This window comes from Myotis yumanensis, unplaced genomic scaffold (genome assembly GCF_028538775.1).
Source record: "Myotis yumanensis isolate MYYU_CA2020_CCGP unplaced genomic scaffold, mMyoYum1.0.hap1 SCAF_7, whole genome shotgun sequence".
NCBI classification, from domain to species: Eukaryota; Metazoa; Chordata; class Mammalia; order Chiroptera; family Vespertilionidae; genus Myotis; species Myotis yumanensis.
In genome coordinates, this window is record NW_027223758.1 from 34,333,040 (window position 1) to 34,352,189 (window position 19,150).

Consider the following 19,150-nt stretch of genomic DNA (forward strand, 5'->3'; position numbering starts at 1 on the left):
CCATTTTTAGTTTTTTATCTTTATACATGCAAATTAATACAAACAATATTCTATTGTTGGATTTCTAAGACAGTTCCAATTCTGATTTTTTCATAGGCTGGGGTGATGAATTCGCTTCTCTGTTTAAAAATATTCTTCCAAATCTCAAGATTTCTCCTTGAGACAAATTTGAGATATGTAATTCCTGGAGTAAAGTTTAAGTCTTTTCAAGATCCTTGGCCTAAACTTCAATGGACATTTAAACTGTCCCCTCTAGAAATTTGCTCTTTAAAGGGTCTTTTGGTAATTCCTAGTTTTGAGGGTGGTGGTGATAATGACTCCAACCTTTTGGATATCTCATCCTGTATTTCAAATTCATGGTAGGACTCCTTTGCCTAAGAAAATGAGGGCTCAGATCTCTATTGTCTGCTTTGTTTTTCTCCTCAGGAATGCCTGGTCTGGCCCAGATTAAGACTGCAATGCAAATTGCTGCTGGGTGCTGTGAACACAACCTTGGGGTATAACCTTGGAGGATTTATCTGAAGAACTTTCTCTTCTAGACCATTTTTATTATCTTAAAAATTAAGGAGTCCACTCATTTATTCATTCATTCATTCAGGCAGCACATATTTATTGAGGCCCGTTGCTAGGTGCTAGGGACACAGCAGTGAACAACACATATTACTGCTCCTCACCCATGCAGTTTACAATCTAATGGAGGAAACAGACTGTATTTGAAGACATTAAAAAGGGATAAATGCTAGGAAAGAGAGTGGGGATTGTGAGCAGGTTCAAACATAACCCTGGTAGAGGAGAGAGGAAGCCAGGTGAAGGTAGACCTGAAAGATAAATAAAAATTAAGAAAAAAAAAATTAAGCAGACTGAGTTGTCAGGCCCTGAACAAAATAATATAACAATCAAGGGGGAAGCCCTGTGGTCTTGGACATGCCACCTTGCCTTCGCTCATTACTCCCCAGCTCAACAGAACTGAGTACAGTAGTTCCAACTTATCTGCAGTTTTTCTTTCCACAGTTTCAGTTAGCCATGGTCAATCATGGTCTGAAAATATTAAATGGAAAATTCTAGAAATAAACAATTCCTAAGTTTTAAATTGTGCACCATTCTGAGTAGCCTGACAAAATCTCACGCCTTCCTACTCAGGGCGTGAGTCATCCCTTTGTCCAGCTTCCCCAGGCTGAGTATGCTTCCCGCCCCTTAGTCTCTCAGTAGCCATCCTTGCCACGCTTCTGTTCATTTTACTTCATGTTGGCCCCAAAGCGTAAGAATAGCGATGCTGGCAATTCGGATATGCCAGAGAAGCCATAAAAATGCTTCCTTTAAGTGAAAAGGGGAAAGTTCTTGACTTAATAAAGAAAGAAAAAAATCATAAGCTGGGGTTGCTAAGATCTATGGTAAGAATAAATCTATCAGTGAGATTGTGAAGAAGGAAAGACAAATTTGTGTTATAGTTTTGCTATCGTACCTTAAACTATAAAAGTTATGGCTATAACCCTGGCCAGGTTTTCTCAGTGGTTAGAGCATTGGCCTGAGGACTGAAGGGTCACTAGTTCGATTCTGGTCAAGGGCACGTACCACATATGTTGGTTGTAGGCTTGATTCCTGGCCCTGGTGGGGGCATGCAGGATGCAACCAGTGGATGTCTCTCTGTCTCTGTCTCTCTTCCTCCTTTCCATTCTCTCTAAAAATTCAATGGAAAAAATATCCTTGGGTGATGATTAACAACAACAACAAAAGTTATGGCCACAGTGCATAATGAGTGCTTAGATAATATAGAAAAGGCATTACATTTGTGGGTGGAGGCCATGAAGAGAAAAAGTGTTGATGAACAGCTTCGGACAGCATTGAACCAACCCCACCTGACATTAAGAGGAAATGCTTTTAATGACTTTCTCAAAGCTTTGGTCATTGAATAGGTGGTTTTAAAGGCTGTATACAGTATCTAAAATAATGATAACCCTGCACCCAAACATTGTTTTTCATTTAAAAAACTCTGTAATACTTGTTCTTGGTAGAGCTATTTACAATTCTGCTAGAAAATCAAGAGAATAAAGAGCATGGTAGTTCAAAAAAAGAAAAAGAAAGAAAGAAAAAGTGTTGGCCCTACCCGGTTTGGCTTGGTGGATAGAGCGTCGGCCTGCGGACTGAAGGGCCTCAGGTTCAGTTCAGGTCAGGGGCATGTACCTTGGTTGTGGGCACATCCCCAGTGGGGGGTGTGCAGGAGGCAGCTGATCGATGTTTCTAACTCTCTATCCTCCTCCCTTTCTCCCTGTAAAAAATTAATAAAAAAATATATTTTTTTTAAAAAAGAAAAAGTGTTGATATTGAGGGCAATGTGTTGCACCAGAAAGCATTGAGCCTGTATGAAGACTTCAGCAAAGGATCTGAAACAAGTGACACCAAGCAATTTACTGCAAGTAAAGGCTAGTTACACAGACTCAGGAATAGGTTTGGCATTTTATCATCTCACATCATCACAAGAAGAAGAAGGGTGAGTATAGAACAAGATATTTTGAGAGACAGAGACTACATTCACATAACTTTCATTACAGTATATTATTATAATTGTTCTATTTTATTCTTAGTGTTTACTAAGAATCTCTAGTGCCTAATTTATTAATTAAACTTTTTTTTTAAAATATATTTTATTGATTTTTTACAGAGAGGAAGGGAGAGAGATAGAGAGTTAGAAACATCGATGAGAGAGAAACATCGACCAGCTGCCTCCTGCACATCTCCCACTGGGGATATGCCCGCAACCAAGGTACATGCCCTTGACCGGAATCGAACCCGGGACCTTTCAGTCCGCAGGCCGACGCTCTATCCACCGAGCCAAACCGGTTTCGGCTTATTAATTAAACTTTATCATGGGTGTGGTTAGGAAAAAACATAGTATAATGGGGTTCAGTAGTATCAGAGGTTTCAGGCATCTACTGGGGTCTTGAAATGTATCCCCTGTGAGTAGAGGGGGAGCACTACTGTAATCACTTTCCAAAGCCCAGCCTGCAGGCAGGGTTATCAGCGTGCTGTGTATATGCACTTCCTGAAGCTTTGAGCAAGAGGGCCTGCCCAGAAGAGATAAGGACAGGTCTGCACTAGGGGGTCCATCCCCTCTATTTTATCCCACAACAAAAGAGGAGGCAGAGTCCGGATTCACAGCAAATCCAGGAAGTGGAATCCTTCCTTTCCAGTCCCTCAACAACAATGACCGTAGTTAATATTACTACATATCAGGCCATTGTGTTTAGTTTCCACATGCTTCTTATCTAACCCTCAGTAAACTTCTGAAGCAGATACTAGCAGGGCCAAGGAATTTGAGTGACCTTTCCAAGGTCACACAGATGCCAGAAGCCAATGTCCTAAGCCATAGGACCTCTTCACTATCAACACTTGGGCAGTATTCTACAACATGCATTTCCATGTATCATGTAATTTATCATAGCAACACAATGAGGAAAACATTGGGAGCCCCCCTTTTAAGGAAGAAATCCAAGCATTAGAGAAGATAAGTGCTATAGGTAAGTCCTAAACCTGTGTTCCCTGACTCATCAACAAATATTTATTGAGCACCTACTATGAGCTAGGCCCTATTTTAGATCCCAATGAACAACATATAGCAGTGGTCAAACATATAAATAAGGTGTCCCTCAAAGACTTATTCCAGTCAGGTAGACAATAATAAGTAAGTAAATACATTGCATATTGGACAAGGATATATAGAAGCAGGATGGAAAGTACATAAGTAAGTGGAACAACAAATTGATCTCTCTCTCTCTCTCTCTCTCTCTCTCTCTCCCCCTCCTCTCTCTAGCTCTCTTTCTCTCTCTTATCAATAAATAGGCCCTGGCCAGTGTGGCTCAGTTGGTTAAGCATCGTCCTGTGCACCCAAAGGTTGCCGGTTCATTTCAGGTCAGGGCACATGCCCAGGTTGCAGGTTGGGTCCCGGTTGGGGTGTGGGGGAGAGGCAACCGATAAATGTCTCTCTCTCAAATCAATTTTTTTAAAAATTCAAATCAATAAATAAAAGTTTTTAAAAATAATGAAGCAGAAAGGAATTCCTTCTAATGGTTAACAGGATGTTCCTGTTGAAAATGAAAGGTGAGGAAAAAAGGAAAAGAAAATGAAAGGTGAGGAACCTACTTTGCAAATGAACATGACCTCTAATGACACTGCAATTAAGACTGAGTGCTTTACAATGAGGTTCTTTCACATACTTGGGCTCTGTGAATCCCTCAGACATTCTGGGAAGTAGGCATTAGGATTATTATTATTATTCCAATTAGATGAGGAGATGACTGAGGTCCAAACTCCTTAGCATATAGCACACTCAGAGCTACTCAGAGTAGGGGGATGGGGCTGGAGCTCGGCGTCTAGTCCCAGCTTTGCCACCAACTAGTTGTGGCTTTCAGGCAAACTGCCTCCCCTTGAGTTATATATATACTTTTTATTTAGATCAGAGAGGAATGGAAGAGAGAGATGGAAACATCAATGATGAGAGAGAATCATCAAGCAGCTACCTCCTGCACACCCCTCACTGGAGATCAAGCCCACAACCCGGGCATGTGCCCTAACCTGGAATCAGGAATCAAACTGTGACCTCCTGGTTCATAGATTGATGCTCAACCACCGAGCAATGTCGGCCAGGCCTGGTTTCCCTTTTCTGTTTACATGATTGGATCTCTGCTGGAAAATGTGGCAGATTTATATAATTCTATGTACAGCTATTTTAAAAAACATTTTTAGGTATGTATTGATTTTAGAGAAAAAAACATCAGTTTGTTGTTCCACTTATTTATGCATTCAGTGGCTGATACTTGTATGTGCCCTGACTGGGGATTGAACTCACAACCTTGGTGCTTCGGGATGACACTCCAACCAACCGAGCTGCCCAGCCAGGGCTATGTTCAACTATTTTTCATTGTCAGCTCTGTATTGTATTTTATTATCTCCTGAATAAAGTGATAATATTGAGTCTTTTAAAAAGTTTTTTTTTTAAAGTATATTGATTTGAGAGAGAGAGGAAGAAGGAGAAAGAGATAGAAAGAGGAACATCAATTTTGTTGTTTTACTTATTAATGCACTCATTGGTTAATTTTTGTATGTGCCCTGACCAGGGAGCAAACCCACAACCTTGGTATATCAGGAAGATGTTCTAGACAACTGAACTATCTGGCCAGGGCAACATCAATTTGGGGCGGGCGGGGGGGGAGGGGGGGGAGGATGGGCACCTTTTTAATCAATATAATCTCTAATTTATGGAAGTGTAATACTAGTACAAGGAACTCTTAAAATGTCTTTTTAATCAGATTCTCCATTTATTTATATTTTGCCCATTTGCTTTATACTCTCCCTTTCTCATATATATATATGCATCTTATTGTTTCTGAACCATTTAAGGGAAAATTGGTGACATTGTGTCCTTTACTCCTAAATACTTTAGTGTTTATTTCCTAACAGCAAGGACATTTTCTTATCTGTGTGTTTTTGGGTGATGAAACAAATGATCTTTAATCACAGAATTCTGTTGTTTCCTTTATAAACATTGATTTCCATCACCATTACAATGATTGTGATGGCACAATAAAATTTTAAGTAAATGCCGTTTTACCAGTATGCAACCAGAGGAGTATATGAAATCAGTCTAACTAGAAACAAAAGTTTTTTCTAACTTTCCATGTTCTCTGCTGCTTTTGTGTGTATATAGTAATATCTATATATTTTTTAAACATTAAGAAGCAAAATCTTGCGGGGGGTGGGGTGGGAGGAAGAAATGGTGAAAATAAAAGCAAAATTTTTTTTCCAATTACAGACAAACAAAATCTTTCATAAAAATATTTCTGCCCTAGCTGGGTGGCTCTATTAGTTGGAGTGTTGCCCCCTACACCAAAAGGTTGTGGGTTTGATTCCTGGTCATGGCACATACCTAGATTTCGGGTTCAATTCCTGGTGGAGGTGTGTATGAGATGTAATCAATCGGTGTTTCTCCCCCGCCCCCCCCCTCTAAAAATCAATAAAAATGTGTCCTTGGATAAGGATTAAAAATGCATACACACTTAACAGCTGATAGCTCAATTGATGTTTCTTTCTTTTCAGATTTAACCCATTGGAATTATTAATTATTCAAAGTGTGTACATTTTTTGGAACACCGTGTGTGTGTGTGTGTGTGTGTGTGTGTGCATGTGCGTGTGCACGCAAGCGTTTTGTCTGCCCAACTGGGTAATCCAGCATCAATGTTTTCATTTAAGTGCATTCAATTGTCCCAGTAGCAATTCTGTGAAGGATTCTTTTTCTATGGCTAAGGAAACTGAGGCTCAGAGAAACCAGGTGACTTATCAGTCATGGGATCTCGGAGGTAGGATTCCAAACACAGTCTGATAAAAAGCCTCCTCACCCTCACCCCCCAGGACATGGAGTCAGTCGCTCTAGGAATGCATGCTGGAGGAGAGGGTGTGGTGTGGGAGAAGTATATGGCATGTCCTACCACCCAGATAGTAAGAGGAGCACTAGAAATGAGAGCTGGGGAGCTGGGCATTAGCCCAGCACACAGTGCGTGTGACTCCACATTCACATTTACATTCACGTGGCCAAAGCAGATCTACCTTGCTGCGACTGCACAGGAGCAGGAGCAGGAGAAAAGCAGAGGGGATCTGCAAGCAACTTCCAGGCCAACTACCAGGCCATCTGGGAGCCTTCTTCATTTAGTTAATGAACATCCCTTCCCACAGGTGCTCAGGGTAAATCATCCTTGATGCCACTCTTCCCTTTACCCCTGGAACCATCAGCACCATTTGACTCAGTCTCTACAACCTATCCTAAATCCAGTCACTCTTCCACTTCCTTTAGTCCCACCGTGGTCCAGGCCACCAGATTCTCAGTCTTCCAGATCAGGCGCCAGCCTCCTCCTCATCCACCTCCCCATTTGGGTCTGTTTAATATATGAGTTGAATCATGGTTCAAATGATGACATCCAAAGTCCAAAGTCACCACAACTTATTAGACCCTGCATCTTCTCCCATCCCTACTTATTTCTCCCTTCCTCACTCCCTCTGCTCTGGCCACACTGGCCTCTAGGCTGTCCTTCCCACAGGCCAAGTTGGATCCTGGTCTGACTCAGGCTGCATCACTTCCGTCTCCATTCTATCATCTTCCCAGATGTGTCTATACCTGCCATTCTCCTATTTCTTTATGTTCATTGTTTGACAGTCCCCAACCAGCATGTGAGCCCTGGGCCTCCCTGTCTGAATTCGTGGTCAGGTACATGCCACACAGCAGGTGCCCAGCAAGGCCAGGCTGCCTGACAGACTTACTTTGTACAAGTCCCTCTCTTGTCTAGGCCTCAGTCTCTCATCTGAAAAGGGGCCCTCAATTCTCCATGCCCTGACTCCTCCTGAATTGGCCGCGAAGCTCAAATGAGATGCTGACTATGACCAATTTTTTTCTCTCCAAATTATAAAGTTTTGTGTCCTGGGGAAGCGTCATGCCTTTTTTCTTTCATGGTTCTTCTGGTGTTCACGCTCCTTTTTAAATGACAGGACTGAGGCAGCTTGTTCATTTGGACCCTCTATTTGTTATTTCTTGGAGTTAGGTTGTCTACTGTCCCCAGAAAATTCGGCCACATCCCAGAAAACTCAACGCTCTGGCATCTTAACTAGGCCTTCCAGGCATTCCTGGTGGTGCACAGACATCCTTTACCACATGACAGATCTTAGCTTATGATCAGAAAATGGAGGTCCGGCAGCCCGCCCACAGGCCCACTAGCTCATATATGTTTTTTTAAAAATATATTTTTATTGATTTCAGAGAGGAATTAAGAGGGAAAGAGAGATAGAAACATCAATGATGAGAGAGAATCATCAACTGGCTGCCTCCTGCACAGCCCCCACTGGGGATCAAGCCTGCAACCCAGGCATGTGCCCTTGACCGGAATCAAACCTGGTACCCCCCCAGTCCGCAGGCCAACACTCAATCCACCGAGCCAAACCGGCTAGGGCCATATATGTTTTCTTTCCTCTAAAGACATACCTCTTCTTCCTGTACCAACTGACTGGAACCCAATTCTGGATGTTTGTGCCAGAGGTCAAGGAGTTCCTGTTGCCAGTCACAGGAGGCTCCACTGGTTGCTGAGCGCATTCACTTTTGTATCTCCTTAGCCTCTCTTCAGGTTCCTAGGTTGAACAAAAGCCAGTAAGTTTAGAAACATTTGCAACTTCCAGAGAATTTGCCATTTACTTATTTGCAAATACCTGGTAAGAGATGAAGGGAGAAAGCTGTGGTTTTACTCAGAGACTAGAGCCCAGGAGGCAGGAAACCTGTGCTCATTCAGTAATTCATTCATTCATCAAACTTGTATTGAACTCCTGTAGGCACAGGAAATAAAGCTTGAAACAAGACAGACAGGTGTTTTCTGCCCTCATGAAGTAGAGTTGATTGTGTCTGTGTGTGTGTGTGTGTGTAACAAGAAAACAAAGATGTAAACAGGAATTATGCAAAATTATTCAAACAGCTGTAAGTGCTACAAAGAAAATGAAATAGGAGTGATGGAGAGGTAGACTGTTCTGGTGACATGGTCAGGAAAAGCCTCTCCAGAAGGTGACCTTTGGGAGAGAACTGAATGGTGAGAAGCTGGCCATACAGAGATCTCGGCAAAGAATGTCCAGGAACATGTTTAATGTGTTTGAGGGACAGCAAAGAGGTGAGGAGATGAGAGTGATGTGAGGAAGGGGTGAGGCAGGAGCCAGCTATAAGGCTTTGAAGGCCATCATGTCATCATTCATTTGTTCTTTCATTCATTCAACACATTTATTGAGCACCTACTATGTGCTAAGACACACTGAGACCCTGCCTTCACAGTCTAATGTGTAGAGATACACATAAGCAGGTTAAAAAAAGAAAAGAAAAGAAATACAGGGTATGACAAAAGTAGGTTTACAGTCGTTTGTATGGAAAATAATGCCATAACTAATAAACAATAATGCAGGAAATAAACTTTCATTCACTTAAAACTATAAATCTACTTTTGCCCCACCCTGTAAGAAGTATAAATACCAGATATGATAAATATTAGGAAGTGCGGTTTTCCAGTAGTTTAGTGCCCCTTTAAGGGTAGAGGAAGTTGAGACCTGCGAACAGAATGAGGCTACTCCCGCTCCTGATGCAAGCAGATCCAAGAACCCAGGCAGCCAGGGACCTGACGGCCTTTCCTCCCCTGCTCTTCCCGCTTCCCCCCCCCCCCCCCCCCCCCCAAGATGGCTGATAAAGGCTGAGCCCGGAGGAAGGACGGACTGACTAGTCTGAGAGTCCAGAACCGGGTGGCTGGCTGGCAGGGGCACCGCAGCGCCCAGGTGACCTTGCAGCTGGAGGTGGGGGTCAATGGCTGCTGGGGGCCGCTTCCCGCTCTGGGCCCCGTATCCAGACCCAGAACCCTGTTTCTGGGTCCGGGGTCGGGGTTGGGGTCAGGGACAGAGAGGAGACTCAGAAGGGGTCTCGTGTCTTGGGGGACCCCTGGGGGCTCCCCATTAAGTCTTGGTATCCCTGTGGGTGCTGGAACTGGCCCGGGGACAAGAGGCGGCGCCTGTGCAGGAGGGGCGGAGGGGAGGCTCCGGAGTGATTTCAAATTTCCCTCGTCCCCACCCCTCGCTCCCCCGCCCCGCCCCCGGCGCCGGGGGCCGGGCTCTGAGTGGCTGCGGCGGGGGCGCCCCAGGGCGGGGGCGGGGCGAGCGCCGGGCCGGGGCTACAAGGGGACTCGGCACCGCCCCCAGCCCACCGCGTCCCGCTGCCCCGCCCGGCCCGCGCCGCGTCCTCGCAGCAGCTGCCCCGGCCGCAGCCCGCGTGGAGCTCCGCGAGTCCCGGCCCGACGCCACCGCCCCGCTGGCAGGCCGACGAGCGAGAGGCCGCGCCCGGCCGGCAGCGCGGGGGTTAAGGGGCCCAAGTAAACGCAGCCCCGCGATCGGCGCCGGAGATTCGCGAGCCGAGTGCCCTGCGCGGCCGCCCGCCGGCCTCCCGCCCGCCGGCCGGGACCTGTGGCTGGACCTCGGAGCCGCGTCCGAGTCGGGTTCTCGGCAGGTGAGCGCCCCGCGGTGCGGAGGGGGCTCGCCCGTCCCGGGGCGCCGGGGCTGGTGGGGGAGGGGGACACCCCAGCGGTGCCGGGACTGCGAGGAGGAGCCCCGTCCTGGGCATCTACCGGGACAGCGGCTCCCATCCGGCTGGGGACCAGGCGTGCCAGGGGCGGCGAGGTGCCCTGGCCCTACTTGGGGGAGGCGGGCAAGAAGCGTAACATAGGGGGTGGGTGGTGCAGGGCGGAGTGTGTGTCTCCCAGGGGTTCGAGAGGCAGGGCTCCCCTTGCTGCGCTCCAAGTCCCCGAGGAGAGAAGTTAATTCCAAGGGAGGAAGCCCGGGCGGCCTTCCTGGGATCTAGAGTCCAGTGGAGGAGGTGTCCCTATGGAGAAAAGGGGGGCTCAGTGGGAAGGGGATCCTTACCCGGCCTCGGCTTGTGAGGGATCCTCCTTGGGGAGGGGGGGGGCCGGAATAGAAGAGAGTTCTGCCAAGGAGGTGGGCATCCGGCGTCCGTTCTTCTGACTTGGACCTGCGGGTTCGGCTGAGAGAACTGGTTTTATTTCCGCTGTGCGGGATAGGAAAGTGTGGGTGCCGGCGAGCAGGTGGGCCGGGGTGTGCGCGCCGTCGGGGCCTTGGCGGGAGGGGCGGGCTCCCGGGGGCCTCTCTAGATGAACCTCGGCGGGTGAGGCGCAGCGGGGCTGCAGGGATGCCCCGGGGCCGGGGGGCGGGGGTTGGCTGACCTCTCCCAGTGCACACCTGGCCGGCCCGGGGCGGCGCCTCCCTGCCTGGCCACTGCCTGCCCTGGGGGCTCACTTTCCATTTTTTTTTTTTTTTTTTTTTTTTTTTACCCCTCCTCTGGAATGAGGCTGGTCCCACTTCCCTAACCTATAAGCTGAGGCTATAAGACGGCCATCTGGCACCACCTCCTAGAAGGCAGGCTTCTTTACCAGTGTGACTGTTTGGCGAGGGAGGGTGGATGTTGAGTCCCACTTCACAGGTGAGAAAGTGGAAGACGGAGGGCGGACTTAGCAAGTTAGCAACAAGGAGCAGCTCTGGGGCCCAGCTTTTCCTGCTGGAGTTACTCACCTGTGGCAGGGAAAGGCTGCAGGAGTTCTGGGCCCAGCCCCAGGCCTGTGCTTCCAGCCTGCCTCCTTCCTACACACACACACACACACACACACACACACACACCCAGCTGAGAGGTAGGCTGGGGCCTTGGTGCTTCCACCTCCCCCCACCTGCTTCCCCATTCCCCCAAGCCCAAAGGTTCATGAATTAAACAGAATTAAAGACAGTGTAAACCTTGAACTGCCTCCTGATTTCTGGATGATGTGGTTTCTTTTGGCCAACTGGTGGCAGTTGTTTTTTGGGAAGCAAGTCCCGCCTGCGGCTCTCACTTAAAGTGCCCAGGAGGCTGCCCTGCCTCTGCCCTCTAGGAGGCCTGCTTTGCTTCTTGAGTGGAGGCCGTTGGACTCCCCAGGTGCAGACTTGATTCTTTTCTAGAGTTGAGATGGTGGTACCTATGTGATAGGAATTGCATACAGTAATCCCTCAATAAAAGTTGGCCACCGTTGGCATCATTATCTAGCACCTGGGCTAAGCAGGCTGCCCTGTTTTGGGGGGGGGGGGGATGCACGAATCTTTGGCCAGTGTTTAAATCTGCCCCAATAAGTCCATTGTTTCCTATGTCCTTGTTATTCCTTCTGTGAAATGGGAACGTGCTAAATAACCCCAGATTGTGTAAATGAAGCCAGTTTGAGTGGTTTAACCTCTAACCCCCAAAGCTCCTGAGATGTCTGATGGTGGAATAGTCCCTATCACATACCATATTAGGCTCGGGTGGAGACTCAATGAGATAGTGCTTGACAAAGCAGGTGGTGAATATTGACATCTGTATTAATTAACCAGTAGCCCCTCTTTTAAGGGTAGCCATTCGTAAGACTTGGGGATGAAGGGAGGCACCCCTACTGGCCCCTCCTTTCCTGCCTTCCTCCACCAAGGTATTATTCCTGTTAACTATGAAAGCTTTTCCAAATCATCATCCTTGATTTGGGAGTTGGCAGGAAGGAGTGCCTTTGTTCCTTTTTGAAAGGAGCCATGGTTTTCTTTATGGGTTGGGGACATTTTAAACTGCCCATCCTCCTCCTCCCCCCAGCTTGGGGCCTTGAATTCTTAATTTCTAGCTAAGCAAGGTCTTTTACCTTGCCCCTTTGGGGTGGAGAGGGCCGGAGACAAAGGGGCCAGGTTGGGGCTAGCAGCATCCTGCTCCTTAAAGCCATAGGCATAATCTCCACCCCTTGCAAATGTTTGAAGGTGGGGGGGGGGGGGGGGGGGAAGCATCTGGGAGCTGCGGGGGTCTAAGGGGAGGAGCTAGGGAGAAGAGGTTGGGGGAGGCTGCTTCCCTTTCTTCCCTTCCTCCAGCCACGTGGGGGGCCTATGACCCAGAAGTGCCTGGCGCCCCTTATTACTGCAACCCCAGAGACCTGCTTCTGATGTTGGGTTTGGGCAAGTTCTGGGAAAACTTACCTTGAGATTGAGTCCTTTGTCTCAGACCAGCTCTCATGTCAGTTGCCGGGCCTCCAGGCTCAGACCCCTTTTCCAATTTCATCTGAGATGGTTCTGGCTAAATCTGAAACTCCGGGTCCTACCCTATAGCAAGTGTCCCCTCCCCAGAGCCCTTGATAGGTACAGGACCTCAGTTCAGACATGCCCTTGTGTTGAGCAAGTTTTTAAAAAATCACGCACTTGATTTTCAGTTTCTTGGTGGACCAGGGCTGGAGGAGTTCAGAATACCTCCTTTTCCTTGCAGACCACCCCCTTTGTAAAGTGATAGATGCACTTGCCTCTCTTCTTGTGGGGGGCTGATGTTCTCACTGGGCCTCTTTTGCAGCTGATGGAACTGAGGGTCTGGGATATCCAGTCACTTTTCAAAATTTGGTGGTTAGTTCTTTTCAGAACGCTTTTGCATCTGCCACTATCTCAGGACAGAGTTTGGGAGGGAAAATGCCTGGAAAATGGCAGAGGAAGCCTGCACATGGGGCTGCTGCATCCTGCTCTTTAAAACCATAGGCAAAACCCCCTCCCTTTCTCCATTTTTGTTTCCATCTGTGTAATGGGTACAAGCACACACCTACCCAATAGAGGCCTAGGAGGACTAAATGGAATCCAGGGCCCTTTTAGTTTAGCAAGCTGTAGTTGCTCATTCACAATAAGTTAGGTGGGAGTGGGGCGGGGGTTGGGGAGGGGGGAGGAGCTCTAAATATTGTAAAGGTTATGTTATTTGTTGGGTCATGTTATTTGTCCCAGACAATAGACTAAAGGGGTTTGGGCTTTGAAATTAACTTTTGATTTATAGTCCTATTTGCTTCATTTATAAACCAGTGACCTGAGCCTCAACTGTTCCATCTGAAAAATAGGGATATTGTTGGCCAATCCCAGGGGATATTGAAGTTTAAATAAGTTGAGTTGCTACAGATTAAAAAACACACATACTGAGGGTTCAATAAATGTTGCATGTTATGCAGTAAACACTCAAATATTGGTAAGTGGTTATGATTCACTTCCTGAAAGAAATGCAGTCTCAGTTAGCATTCCCGAGTTTTCCAGGTAATAAAGAATTTGCGGACTGTTTTGTGTAGAGAATTTGAATATTTCAAAAAGTGATATTCACTGTATTTCATACAAATGAAAATCAAATTCACCTTCTGATGCTAAAAGAAACAGATCATCACCTGTAAGCTCAGTCCCAAGGTACCTCATGCTTTGCTTTTGTTTTGGGGCCTCGGTTTCTCCCAAGCATGGAGAAAAATGCAGTCAGGGCCAGGAGCCCCACCTAAGCGAAGGGACAAGAACCCAAGGAAAGGACAGATGGTGAAGAAAGGTGAAGTCTTAGATTTAGAAGGCACGGCTGTCACCGTGGGCCTGATGGAAGACAGTTTTGGGTAACAGTGGGAAGAGATTCTTTGGAATCTGCAGTGCTTTGACCAGCTTGCCTGACCAAAGTACTTAAGTCACATCACCCACAGAGATTTCCGTTCGTTCAGTGTGGTCTGTGGCCTCTGCCCTTGCAAACCCCTGCCTGTACCCCACACCCCAACCACTCTGCTTTTTAGTTTTGCGATATAAGAATTAAACTTAAAATTTCCAGAAAATTGTCTTTTACAGTCTTTGAAATTTGTGGGAGAGCGGTAGCCATTGAAAAGATATGAGCAGGAGATTAGAAATGCATCTCCAAAAATGCCCGAGTGGACGGGTGGGTGATAGATAAACAGTTGTCGGTGGGGAAAGGTTCTTAACCAATAAATTTCCTTTTGGGGTCAGGTTGATGCTGATCAGATGTGTGAAAAGAGGGGGTGTAGGGGAAAGGAGGCTCAACATGGCTGGGGACCCTATCTTAAGGTTGAGGGAATAAATTTTCTTGGATCATCATCTCCCTTGTTGGTTTTTTTTTTTTTTTTTCCTGCTCTCATTCTATAATTCTTATTCAGATGTTGAGTCTCCTGGCCTGGTGGAATTTTCTGTGATCATTTGTTGATTTCAGAGAGGGAGAGTAAGAGAGAAATGCAAACATACTGACAAGAAAGAATCCTCTATCAGCTGCCTCCTGCACGCCCCCTACTGGATGGAGCCCACCGCCCCCCATGCAGGCATGTGCCCTGACCAGGAATCGAACCATGACCTCCTGGTTCATAGGGCCACACTCAACCACTGAGCCATACTGACTGAGTGACCATTTGCCCTTACTGTTTTATTTCCTGGGTGATCATTTGTCCTTAATATTTATTTTCTGGGTGATATCCTCAGCTATCAAACCCTCTGTTGTGGTTTGAAGAGTTCTTGTTCTACAAATTCTGTTTGTAATGGTATCTTCATCTCATTTTTATCTCCCCGAGAAGATTAATTCTAGAGTTTAGTGATCCCTTTAATATTTATTTCTGAATATAGTTGTGGGTTTTTTTTTGTTTTTTTTTACTGTTTTCAAACTTTATCACCGTATTTGAGAGCAACCAAAATTGTCTGGGACTTGAGTGCTGAAGGATTTCTTTGTGAGACAATGCCTTGAACTTGTCTTTTGGTCTCCCAAGATCTGAAGGAAGTTCTTGGCTGTTGGGTCTGTCTTATTTTTCAGAGCAGAGGAATCTTCTGGTGCCCTGCCTAGGAGGTACAGGCCTGGCTGTAGGGGAAGGGTACTGCTGGGGAGGCGGGGGGAGGTCTCAGTCTGCCCTCAGTCATCTCCTCTGGTGTATGCTGGGTGGAGGACTGGTTGCCTCTAGAACAGGCTGGAGAAGGGGAGAGGGGGGTACCTATTTCTTTTCTATCCTTCCCTGCAGCCCCATGTTAGGTTAATTAGGCCTCTTCCTAAGTAGCATTTGTTTCCAGTTGCATTTGCTTCCTGTTGCAAGTAAACATGCTTGGACCACCACTGGGGCTGGTTCCCAGGCTTTCGCTGGAGAAAGGATAATGCCTCTTGGTCAGTTTTTCCGGCAGCCAGCACAGTGCTGGGCCCCTGGCCCCTGGCGCCTTGGCTATGTTCTGTGACTTGGCTAAAGCAGCAAAAGCAGGCATTGCTCCGAGCGCCATGTAACTGCAGCAGTGGAACCCACAGGAGACATTGAGAGAGAGTAGAAGGAAACCAGCTCACCTGGGATGCGGTGATAAATGGAGTGTTAACTAGGCTGGATGCCTGAACAGGCAGGTGCTGTGGACAGATTTGCAGGGTTGTTCTGGATTTTCCTGGGTTACAAGGGAGGCAGTGTGCAGCTGGATTTGGAAAATTCTGAGCAAATGTGTAGAATCTTGTCTTGAGCTCTTGGCAAAAGGGTATCTGTAGTGTAAGAATAGTGTAGATTTTGGGGTGAACCAATCTTGTTATTATTGTAACTGTCTCCTAGCTTTCTTTTCCCTACACCCTCTCTGAATCCACTGGCAGCTGCATGAAGATGGGTTATCTGGCCTTTGTCTGCCTTTGATTCTCAGTGCTGAGCATGGTTCCTGACACTTAGCAGGAACCTCCTATCTGAATGGGTAAGAGTGGCCTTTCCCAGTGTCTTGAACTGTCCTAGGATGTTATGTGTTGAGCTATATGCACAGTTATATTAAATATTAATATATTATTGCTCTAATATTAAATATTGTCACCATTACATAAGGCCACACAGCTAGCGAGGAGTGGAATCTTGACTGAAATGCTGTTAAATTTCTTTGAGACCCTAGTCTCCACTTGGCTTGGAGCCACAAGGCTGGTAGGATGCACAGATGTGTTGGGTTAAGATGCTTTGTCTGCAGGCCTGCTACACTGCACCACTGTGCTGAGAGGGATAGACCTGAAACCTGTTACCCTACCTCAGGTAACGTTTTGGTTTTTCAAAAAATATTTTAAGCCCTAGCCGGATTGGCTCAATGGATAGAGCGTCGACCTGTGGACTAAAGGGTCCCAGATTCTATTCCAGTCAAGGGCACATGCCCAGGTTGCTGGCTTGATTCCCAGTAGGGGGTGTGCAGGAGGCAGCCAATCAATGATTCTCTCTTAGCATTAATGTTTCTATCTCTCTCCCTCTCCCTTCCTCTCTGAAATCAATAAAGATAATTAAAAAAAATTGATTTTTAGAGAGAGGAAGAGAGAGGGAGAGAAACATCCATGCAAGAGCAATGCAATGCATCAATTGGCTGCCTCCAGCACACCCTTTACTCCGGATCCAGCCTGCAACCCCAGCACGTGCCCTAACCAGGAATAGAACCGTGACCTCCTGGTTCCTAGGTCGATGTTCAGCCACCAAGCTAAACTGGCAGGGCTAGTTACCTCATTCTTCTTTTTTAAAAAAATATATTTTTATTGATTTCAGAGAGGAAGGGAGAGGGAGAGAGAGACAGGAACATCAGTGATGAGAGAGAATCATCAATTGGCTGCCTCTTCTGCACGCCACACACTGGAATTGGAGCCAGCACCCTGGGCATGTGCCCTGACTGGGAATGGAACCATGACCTCCTGGTTCATAGTTCGATGCTCAACCACTGAGCCATGCCGGCTGGGCAGTTACCTCATTCTTCACCTCTCAGCAGTGTTCCCCAGTTAGCTGTATATACTTTGGCCAGTCTCCTATTGGTCATTTGTTGCAGCTTTTGCTATGACACATGGAACAGCAGTGACTATCCTTGCATACAGGTCTTAGAGCTTTGGGCCAGGTCAGTTTTTAGCAGTAGAATCCTGTGTGACAGGGTACGGACAGCTGTCATATGGACAGGTCATACTATTAGATTGTTAATAGGCTTAATCAGTACCTCCACTGTTGGTTTATAGGTGGGTTGAGATTTAAGGCATTGGCGGTAGCAATGGGTGTAGCCCACTGTGAGGAGCAGGGCCAAGGCAGTCACTTTTCAGATAATTGGCCCTCTGCTTCCCTTTCCTCCTTGGGAGAGGGCTGAGGGCTCTTTCATGTTGGTTTGTCAAGAGGCACACATGGTCACAAGAGTAGGCCTGGCAGCTGCCAGAATCCCCTGCTCCTTAATGCTGCCCTACTCAGAATGAGTTTACTTTTGGGTTCCCTCTCCATCTGAACACCTTTCCAAGGATTTCCCAAATAAACTGTAGGGGAAGGAGGCTGGTTGTTAGCATTTTGTTTATAGAGGGTAAAAAGTTTGACTATAAACTCCAGTTTAATTTGCCATATCTGTTGAGATCTTTATGTTCCTAGTTTATTTTCCCCATGAATTACTTAAGAAGTAATGGTACATTGGGTGTGGAGAGAGCAGAGCGCCTGAAGAATGGCTTCTGTGTACAACACATCCAACAGCAACTTGGGCTTACTCCTCACGGGTGGCAGAATACTATGGCCGTCCTGTGACATTACGCCCTATACATGAAAAAGTAAGTAAGTAAATAAATATTATATCTGTGGTTACAAAAAAACAAAAAGAAGTAATGGTACATAATTTTATCTCAACCCATTGACACATATCTAAGTGCTTGTTAGTATTTTGCTATGATGAGCAAGAATGCAAGGAATATCTTCACATAGCCAATATTTTGCACTTGTCCAATTTGACCCCCTACTGGGATCAATTCTTTTTTATTGATTTCAGAGAGGAAGGGAGAGATAGAAACATCAATGATGAGAGAGAATCATTGATCAGCTGCCTCCTGCAGGCCCCCTACTGGTGATCGAGCCTGCAACCGGGCATTGTGCCCTTAGTTGGAATCGAACCTGGGACCCTTCAGTCCGAAGGCTGATGCTCTATCCATTGAACCAAACTGGCTAAGGCGGGATCAATTCTTTTGATAATTCTGATAAATATTCCAAGGCCCGATGTTTACTGTATAAAGACCTAGAGGCACTGAGCAATTCTCAAATGCCTTCTGAGTTATCAGGGATGAAGGGATACTTTGCTTTGTGTGAGGCATAGCTGGGAAGTCTGGCAAGTTGGCATAGGGAATGGGTTATTTCCATGTCTCAGGATTTTGTCGCCTACGTTGGGATCCTTAGCACCAATTACCTAGGGCAGTGGTCGGCAAACTGCGGCTCGCGAGCCACATGTGGCTCTTTGGCCCCTTGAGTGTGGCTCTTCCACAAAATACCGACTTCTGCGCATGGGCCACGAAGTTTCAATCGCACTGTACGTGCGCGCCCGCACGTGGTATTTTGTAGAAGAGCCACACTCAAGGGGCCAAAGAGCCGCATGTGGCTCATGGGCCGCAGTTTGCCGACCACGGACCCAGGGAATTAATTAGGCCGGGTCACTTCATTTTACAGATAATAATAACATTGGGATTTGAGAAAAACATTGGGGGCTTTTGCTTTCCTGTGAATCTGTTCTCTTCTGGAATTTAGGGGTTATTTCCTTATCAAGCAAAGGCAATGAACTGGGACCTTGTGTTCTGCTCTCTGGCCCCCTTGCCTTGGTACTTAGCCTGCCCCTGCCTGGTGCCTCCCTGTTCTCTACGCACCTGGGTGGTGTTCTTCCCTGGGCTTAACTTTATAACTATATTTGCCACATTGTTTTAAAGATGTTTTCAAGTTCTGTCCCTTGGATTAGGCCTAAATCTCCATCACTTTGTTACTGTGTGATCCTGGGCAGGGGGTCTGCTGATCTGCTTGCTCTGAGG

The 19,150-nt window shown here is 46.7% G+C and overlaps 1 protein-coding gene, 1 long non-coding RNA gene and 1 other non-coding gene across 11 annotated transcripts in view; 2 read left to right on the forward strand and 1 right to left on the reverse strand.

The window, feature by feature from the left end:
• Positions 1-589: 589 nt before the first annotated feature.
• LOC139013812 (uncharacterized) lies at positions 590-10,633 on the reverse strand. 2 transcript variants are annotated; one of them, XR_011472134.1, is made up of 3 exons: positions 10,474-10,633; positions 8,021-8,163; positions 590-818 (listed from the first exon to the last, which is right to left on the reverse strand). It is a non-coding gene; the product is annotated as an uncharacterized lncRNA (long non-coding RNA). The 2 variants fall into 2 exon arrangements; XR_011472133.1 differs by lacking the exon at positions 590-818 and adding an exon at positions 1,617-1,678.
• Positions 9,989-19,150, forward strand: part of DNMT3B (DNA methyltransferase 3 beta) — a 38,227-nt gene continuing 29,065 nt past the window's right edge. For all 8 annotated transcript variants that reach the window (XM_070420148.1, XM_070420141.1, XM_070420142.1 and 5 more), the window contains exon 1: positions 9,989-10,060. The gene's annotated coding sequence lies outside the window, so the exon portion shown is untranslated. The remainder of the gene's footprint in view (positions 10,061-19,150) is intronic.
• LOC139014798 (small nucleolar RNA SNORA11) lies at positions 17,782-17,908 on the forward strand. The gene has a single exon (XR_011472344.1). It is a non-coding gene; the product is annotated as a small nucleolar RNA SNORA11 (small nucleolar RNA).